Source organism: Asterias amurensis, chromosome 4 (genome assembly GCF_032118995.1).
Source record: "Asterias amurensis chromosome 4, ASM3211899v1".
Taxonomy (NCBI): Eukaryota; Metazoa; Echinodermata; class Asteroidea; order Forcipulatida; family Asteriidae; genus Asterias; species Asterias amurensis.
The window spans coordinates 23131954-23139682 of record NC_092651.1 but is presented as its reverse complement, the minus strand read 5'-3'; the positions used below and the strand labels follow the sequence as shown (position 1 = coordinate 23139682).

Sequence of the window (7729 nt, the reverse complement as noted above, 5' to 3'; positions counted from 1 at the left end):
ATCCATTGGAATCAAAGTACAACACACATATACCACGTGACCCAACACAGACAAAAGGATTGTTTAAAAAGTGTGTAGGTGGTAGAGTGCAAACTATGCGGGACTATGTGGTTTGGTACAACAATTTGGACATGGTTCCATTTTTGAGTGCTGTTGCCAAAACGTTTCGAGTTCTAGGAACAACACAGCATGTTTCCTACACATATCTGCCCGCGGCTAGGCCAGGTTTCTCAGTAATTTGCTTTTGTTTTTGCATATTTTTTGCTGTTCTCTTTTTATAACCATTGTAATATTGTTTTTTCTTGTAAATCTTTGATGTGCAACTTTTTAATACATGTTTGTGTTTTTTCATGTTTGCTGGCAAATAAAATGAAATGATATTGTTAACAGTGTAAGTGTGCCATATCTGTACCTGGTCTTTCACTGAGCCACTTATTTCTGACTTTGTCCGACACATATTTTCCCCTCATTGACAGCAAAAACAAAGATTTGTACTACATGATAAAAAATAGTATCCTTAGTGGCCTGTTAATAGTTTTTCATAGGTATCATGAAGGAAAAAAAAAACACTTTTAGAGGGGCGACAAATTATGCAAAAAGGTAATTGGCTTTGTTGACAATGCCTTATATTTGTGGGCACTAATGCAAAATATGCCAACTGGTGCCTTCGTTAGACGAAAAGCCAAGGAAAACTGTGGGCTGAAACAGAATCAAAAGTATGGGATAAGGGCCACAGAATGCTTAGTGTCAAATTAATAGTTTGGAAAACACGATTGTACCAAGGATTATTGTAATCTATGTAAAGAGATGGTGTCCTTTGATCATGAGTGTTTTATAAAGGTTGTACCAAAAGATAGAGACACATCAAGCCCCATTTTGGCAGATACTATGAAACTCCACGGAAACTCCGCTTATGGTAAATCCGTAACCAATCAAGAAATGCAGGCAAGTTAAAGTATGCAGCGATTCAGACGCCTTGCAGTGTATCAATGACTCCCACTTTCGAGCTTTACATGTCATTGAGGAATTTATGAATGAGCTTCAGATCACTAAACTAAACTGAATCTAAACCTCACCATTCAAAATAGGTTTCTTTGCACGCCAATATGAGAATGTTAGAATTTTATTTTGACTTTTTGACCAAATACATCCATCCGTCTGACTTTCAGGTGCGAGATGTAAAGGACACTTAGATGATATGATCAAACCAGAAAGAAAAACGGAATATATCCTTAACAAACCCAAATGGTGTTGGAGAGAAGACAACCCTCAACATCATGCATTTGACAAGAGAACCCCAGGACTTTTTAAGGTAGAATGGGAGGGTGACGGAATTGTAGCACTGTGTAGTAAAACCTACTTCAGTTTTGGTGAGAAAGACAAATCTAGCTGCAAAGGACTCAACCAATGTACAAATGAAATAACCAAACAGAGATATTTGGATGTATTGGAATCTCAGAGGGCAGGGGTTGGAACCAACCTTGGGTTTAAATACCTTCATGACCTTACAATCTCACAGAATATATCCCTTGACAATGCTTTGACAACGGGAAAGTTAAATGGTAATTTCTTGAATACTGGTGTCTCTCTTCGGAGGAGACCGAAAACTTAAATGAAAGACTGTATCAACTTGTTTGTGTGGAGGAAACAACTTTACCCGGACAAAATGATCTACCAGAACCTAACTATCAAGAAAATCACACAGGACAGAACGCAATACTCAGTCAAGAGGAATTCAGTCAAGACGGTCTTTACTAGGACCAGGGAACCGAAGAGGGGTGTGCTGTAGAATTCTGTGATTGGTTGTTTCAATCTCCGTATACTAAAAATAGTATCAGTATTGCCCATAATATGAAAGCCTACAATGGTTACTTTATACTCAAATATTTGTACGATCATGCAGTTATTCATAAAGTGATTTATACGGGGGCTAAAATTATGAGTATTAGAATACCTCAATTAGACTGAAAGGTAATAGACTCCCTTAATTTCCTTCCTATGGCTCTGGCGAAATTACCCAAGACATCCGGTTTGACCGAACTGAAGAAGGGATTTTTCCAACACTTCTTCAATACAAAAGCAAATCAAAAGTATCAAGGGGCTCTTCCTGAAGCAAAATTCTACGGTTCAGATAGCATGAGTCCAGAAAGAAGGACAGAGTTTTATGAATGGTACGAAATAGAAAAGATGCTTGATCTACCATTTAATCTTCAAGATGAATTACTTGCTTAATGCGTGAGTGATGTCGTTGTATTACGACAATGTTGTATTCAGTTCAAACAATTGTTCCAAAGGGTAACATCGACAGAGCCAAGGGATTTAGGAGTGGATCCTTTTAAAAATAAATACTATAGCTTCGGCATGTAACTTGGTTTTCAGACGAAGTTCCCTAATCCCTTTACATGCCATTGAGAATTCATGAATGAGCTTTAGATCACTAAACGTACACTGAATCTAAACCTCCCATTCAAAATAGGTTTCTTTGTTCATCAGCACGCCAATATAGAATGTTAGAATTTTATTTTGACTTTTTGACCAAATACATCCATCCGTCTGACTTTCAGGTGCCAGATGGAAAGGACACTTAGATGATATGATCAAACCAGAAAGAAAAACGGAATATATCCTTAACAAACCCAAATGGTGTTGGAGAGAAGACAACCCTCAACATCATGCATTTGACAAGAGAACCCCAGGACTTTTAAGGTAGAATGGGAAGGTGATGGAATTGTAGCACTGTGTAGTAAAACCTACTTCAGTTTTGGTGAGAAAGACAAATCTAGCTGCAAAGGACTCAACCAATGTACAAATGAAATAACCAAACAGAGATATTTGGATGTATTGGAATCTCAGAGGGCAGGGGTTGGAACCAACCTTGGGTTTAAATACCTTCATGACCTTACTATCTCACAGAATATATCCCTTGACAATGCTTTGACAACGGGAAAGTTAAAAGGTACCTTTGACAAGAATGGACTTTATCCATTTTGTAATCCTGGGGACAATATCTGGATGAGTTAAAGATGGGAATTGTTAACAAGTAGAAACTTGTCAACAATGAATGGTTTGATGACGATGACTATGAAACACCACAAAAGAGACAACGGGATGAGACACCTGAAGACTTGCAAACAAAATTTATCAAAATGATTTCCAACGTGATGGATCTCTATGAAGCTCTGATACAGATACTAGAAGTGTCACCAGAGCTTCTAGATTTTCTACGTCTTGAGATTAATAAAGATGAAGAAATGAGGGGTTGGAACGGGGTCCAACCCAACGAAGAGGTGATTACCCCTTGCCAGGCTGTGTTTTTATGCATACGAAAGACAGAACGCAATACTCAGTCAAGAGGAATTCAGTCAAGACGGTCTTTACTATGACATGGACCAGGGAACCGGAGAGATGATTGGCGGAGGGATTGAAACACCGGACTGTCAAGACACCAATCAGGAAGTTGACGAGCTACGCAGTGAATGGTTCGATGACGATGACTATGAAACACCACAAAAGAGACAACGGGAGGAGACACCTGAAGACTTGCAAACAAAATTTATCAAAATGATTTCCAACGTGATGGACCTCTATGAAGCTCTGATACAGATACCAGAAGTGTCACCTGAGCTTCTACATTTTCTACCTCTTGAGATTAATAAAATGAAGAAATCAGGAAGTTGACGAGCTACGCAGTGAATGGTTCGATGACGATGACTATGAAACACCACAAAAGAGACAACGGGATCAGAGACACCTGAAGACTTCTATAAAATAGTAAGTGTTAAACAGAAACAGACAAAAAAATTACAAGCTTCCACTTATGATGATGAAGTTGAATTTGCTAACTTAAATGACTTAACTTTACGAGAAATACTACCTAGATTAGGTTCTATGTTACAGAGTTTAATTGATAGGTTGTGTGAAGGTGTAGACCCAATGATATGGTTAGAATGGTTTTTCACTCTCCCGATCTCGACTTTCCCATCTCACTCCCATTTCTGAAAATGAATGACTTAACAGTAGATCGATTTCTATCCCGTCTTGAAGCGGTTTTACAATCGTACCAAACAATACGTTTTGATCAATCAGCCATGATACATTTTGTTCATTAGAAAATGACTAAAGGAGGGAAATATACTAGGGAAAACAAGAAGTTACTGAAACTGAAGGAATTTTTATTGAGTAAACAGTCTATCAATCAGATCAATGATCATGGAACACAAACATGTTGCGCTAGGGCTATTGTTACGGGTATAGCCATTCATGAAAAACATCCTGATGAAAAGTATATTCGAAAAAGTTGAATTCAACAAGAAGTATTGGCTAATCAGTTACATATCAAGACGGGAGTGAGACAGGGTCCGTGTGGAATCGAAGAGATTCAAAAATTTCAAAACGTGATCGGTGATTTTCAAATCGTTGTACTTTCGAGAGAGCATTTTTATGCGTCTATTTTCAAAGGACCACCAAAAGAACGTGTGATATATTTACACTTTGCCGAAAATCACTACGATCTTATAACCTCTATATCAGGATTTCTGAATAGAAGCAATTTTTGTCATTATGTCAAAGGGGTTATGATATGTGCAAAACGGAACATATGTAATATCGAATGCAAACTGTGTTGTTGTCAGGGTTGTGGGGGAGGGAAATCAAACACAGATTTTCATTGTAATGATTGTAACAGAGATTTTAAAAGTCAAAAGTGTTATGAGAATCATAAATCTAGAATGATAAGGGGTAAAACCATATGTCAGCTGTGTTTCAGATGTAATCAATGTGACAAATTTATATGACAACACAGGTTCTGTTTTATAATGGCAAGATATATCAGGTACATACTGTGTTGTTGACGTGAGAGATCTATACAGTATTCCTGTGTGAGACCCTGAATGGTTCTGTTGCTTATGTATGGTGGCCCCGAAGGGACAACGCATAACGCAAACGTGTGCGCACACGTAGCCAATGTCGTGAAACAAATCGCGAATATATGCGCACACGTATACAATATCGTAAAACAATTCGCGAATATGTGCGCACACGTATGCAATGTCGTGAAACAATTCGCGAATATGTGCGCACACGTATGCAATGTCGTGAAACACATCGCGAATATGTGCGCACACGTATGCAATCTCGTGAACCAAATCGTGAATATGTGCGCACACGTATGCAATTTCGTGAACCAAATCATGAATATGTGCGCACACGAGTGCGATTTGTTTCGCAATGTCGTGAATTTTATTGCATACCATGTTGCATACCATTAGGAAGATGTCATAGTTGTGGATAATTTGTTACCGATCTAGGGAGTACTGTGGCGCTACAGCAGGCTCCCTCTGTAAAGCATGTGTATACCCAGGAACTTGGCACCAGGCCAAGGACGACCACACGCCTCGCTTGCCTCACAACAAAGACTACTGCTGCAATGACTACCGCTTATCTCACTGTTGGAAAGAAACCCCCCAGCATAATCATCAATTGTTTTGATTATTTGTTAAAACAACTATCCAAGTTATTCTGAGTTAAATAGTTTGAAGAAAAAAAATCTCTGGAATAACATAAGCCCTTTTAAACTTTCTCTAGTAGGAAAGGACGTTACGTAAACTAATCTATTTCTACCTCCATGCACAGACATGGATGTTACAATACAAAACATTCAAAGAAAATCCCCCCCCCACAGTAGTGTGGATGGGGTCTACGAACGAATACTTACCGGTAGAGTCGAATTACTAATTTGCATATTCCCCTATGCCGCGAGGCAGAATGCTAAGACTTTTACACACAATAGCGCCCTCCACCGTCCTACCCATAACGCCCCGCGACATGCCCGTCACGGAGTCGTCCTCTTTTCGATGAGCCCTACTAAATGTAAGCACCCAAGGACCGAGTATGTGGGGAAGGAGGGAGGGATACTCTACCGGTAAGTATTCGTTCGTAGACCCCATCCACACTACTGTGGGGGGGGGAGTCTACTTCACTCTACTTACCGGTAGAGTCGAATTACTAATTTGCATAGACTCGCACCGAGGAAAGGCGGTGGGTATACGCGGTGCTACTGCATGTCTTAAGTGGGGGGGGCGTAGGACCCCGGCGCGCTCAAAATTCAGAGAACGCTTCGCGGCCGCTAGGCCCGATAGTGGTCCATGCCCAAAACGTACAGGGGGTATCGTCCCACGGGTGAACAAAACATTATAAGTATTGTTAGCACTGTATTACCGTGGAAGAACTCACCTAAACACGTGACTGCCGAGGTGGAGCTTGTCCTGGCTTTGCAGCTCGGCTGGCCGCCTGTAAAACCGCTCTACCCGCTCTCCCATCCACCTGTAGAACGTCCTTCAGGTAGCAGTCAGAGAACGTGGACGGGCTCTTCCAGGAGGCCGCCCCTGTAATATCACTCATGGAGACCCCTTTAAAGAAAGCCCATGAGGCCGACACCCCCCATACTTCGTGGGCATGAACTGGACCATCGGACGCTGGCCATCCGCCCGGCACCGAGCGGATGGCTGTGACTATCCAACGCGCGATTGTATCGCGGGACGCTGGTCGGAATGGTGGAACCGTGGACACGAACAGCTGTTCGTGGCCGGTTCGGATTGACTTTGTGCGATCGATGTACCACTTTAGGGCCCGTACCGGGCACCAAAGCTTGTCTCCCGCGACCGCCGAAAAGGTTTTAAGGTCGGGAACAAAAATATCCGGGGGTTCGAAAGCACTGGATTGATTTTTGGCTAAAAACCCCGCCGCAGGGACCAGGCGGACACCTCCGGGTTCCCACCGGATGTGCCCCGCCGCCACCGTAAGGGAGTGCAGCTCGCTACGTCGGCGAGACGTAGCGACCGCTAACAAAAAGGCCACTTTGATCGTTAGATGTAGTAGCGTGGCCCCACTCAGTGGCTCGAAAGGGGGTTTTCTTAGTGCTGACAGCACGCTAAAGAGGTCCCACGATGGGACCAGTTTGCGCACCGGGGGACGGGTGACAAACATCCCCTTAGTCAGCTGTCCAATCGCCTGGTTATCTGAGACTGTCGAGCCGTCGGTGAATCCTCCGTGGACTGCAGCAATGGCCGAACGGTAATTTTTCACCGTGGCCGTTGCCAGCCCGCTATCAAAAAGATATAGGAGGAAATCCCCGACTTCCTCTACAGAAGTATCGGCGGGATGAATAGCTCGCCGCCTACACCATTTAAAGAAATGGCGTAGTCGGCAGTCATAAACTCTTCGGGTTGAGGCCCTTCGGGACTGGGCGGCAACTTCCGCAGCCCGTCTCGAAAGGCCCGCTGCTCTGAGGGGTCTTGTGACAGCACCCAGCACGTCAGGTGCAGGTCCCTCGGAGTCGGATGCACTACTCTGGACCCGGGCTGGTATATGAGGTCCGGGCGCTGTGGGAGAACTACCGGCCTGTGTACCAGGAGCCTGACCAGCCGTGGGAACCAGGGCTGTCGGGGCCAAAAAGGGGCGATCAGGAGAACTTTGCAGTGATCCTGCTCGATCCTTGTCAGCACCCGTGAAATGAGGGAGATGGGCGGGTAGGCGTATGCCAACAGCCCCTCCCATCGTATAGTCAGAGCGTCGATCCGCCATGCCCCGGGTCGGGGCCCCTGGCGCAGTAGATCGGCAGTTGATTGTTCATCCGAGAGGCGAACAGATCCACATGAGGTTGGTCGATAAGCAGGAAGAGCGACTGGGCCACACAGGGGCGGAGGGACCATTCTGTCGGGACGATCCAGCC

General features: G+C 43.4%; 2 pseudogenes; both read left to right on the top strand.

Annotated features, from left to right (window-relative positions):
• Positions 1-807: 807 nt before the first annotated feature.
• On the top strand, positions 808-2367 carry LOC139935843 (uncharacterized; annotated as a pseudogene).
• A 1017-nt stretch (positions 2368-3384) lies between these two features.
• LOC139935842 (uncharacterized) lies at positions 3385-4815 on the top strand (annotated as a pseudogene).
• The last annotated feature ends 2914 nt before the right edge of the window (positions 4816-7729 follow it).